Source organism: Micropterus dolomieu, linkage group LG02 (genome assembly GCF_021292245.1).
Source record: "Micropterus dolomieu isolate WLL.071019.BEF.003 ecotype Adirondacks linkage group LG02, ASM2129224v1, whole genome shotgun sequence".
In the NCBI taxonomy this organism is placed as follows: Eukaryota; Metazoa; Chordata; class Actinopteri; order Centrarchiformes; family Centrarchidae; genus Micropterus; species Micropterus dolomieu.
In genome coordinates this window covers 32,679,169-32,680,424 of record NC_060151.1, presented here as the reverse complement: position 1 = coordinate 32,680,424, position 1,256 = coordinate 32,679,169, and positions in this window count along the sequence as shown.

Here is a 1,256-nt window from a genome sequence, read left to right as displayed (position 1 = left end):
TGTCACGTGACAGCTACTGCTGTGGAGCGGGAATGAACTAATCGTTCAGCGCTCACAGGGGTCCTCCTCGGAGTCTGTCTTCACTCGGCAGGCTGAGTAACTGCCAGTGCCGGGACTGACATTATATATCTATTTTGATAATTCTGTGACATTTAATGAAGCATAATGTGATTACAGCGCAGTGATGTCGTGCTAAGTTATAGTTTGAACACAGCCGCGCCGTAACTTTAGTCCTGCTAGTGTTTACAGCCAACAGCTGATGAGAGTTGTTCTGGGTCCACTTCAGAGCCCTGACAGGGTTCTACAGGGAGCCGAATTACCACAGAGGTCATCTCCTCTCCAAAACAAACAGACCCGGTCATTAAAACGTTAAAACACAGCCGCATAGCAGCGTTAGCGTTAGCCCTGTGGTGTGTTTACAGCTAACAGCTGATGAGAGTTGTTCTGGGTCCACTTCAGAGCCCTGACAGGGTTCTACAGGGAGCCGAATTACCACAGAGGTCGACTCCTCTCCAAAACAAACAGACCCGGTCATTAAAACGTTAAAACACAGCCGCATAGCAGCGTTAGCGTTAGCCCTGTGGTGTGTTTACAGCTAACAGCTGATGAGAGTTGTTCTGGGTCCACTTCAGAGCCCTGACAGGGTTCTACAGGGAGCCGAATTACCACAGAGGTCGACTCCTCTCCAAAACAAACAGACCCGGTCATTAAAACGTTAAAACACAGCCGCATAGCAGCGTTAGCGTTAGCCCTGTGGTGTGTTTACAGCTAACAGCTGATGAGAGTTGTTCTGGGTCCACTTCAGAGCCCTGACAGGGTTCTACAGGGAGCCGAATTACCACAGAGGTCGACTCCTCTCCAAAACAAACAGACCCGGTCATTAAAACGTTAAAACACAGCCGCATAGCAGCGTTAGCGTTAGCCCTGTGGTGTGTTTACAGCTAACAGCTGATGAGAGTTGTTCTGGGTCCACTTCAGAGCCCTGACAGGGTTCTACAGGGAGCCGAATTACCACAGAGGTCGACTCCTCTCCAAAACAAACAGACCCGGTCATTAAAACGTTAAAACACAGCCGCATAGCAGCGTTAGCGTTAGCCCTGTGGTGTGTTTACAGCTAACAGCTGATGAGAGTTGTTCTGGGTCCACTTCAGAGCCCTGACAGGGTTCTACAGGGAGCCGAATTACCACAGAGGTCGACTCCTCTCCAAAACAAACAGACCCGGTCATTAAAACGTTAAAACACAGCCGCATAGCAG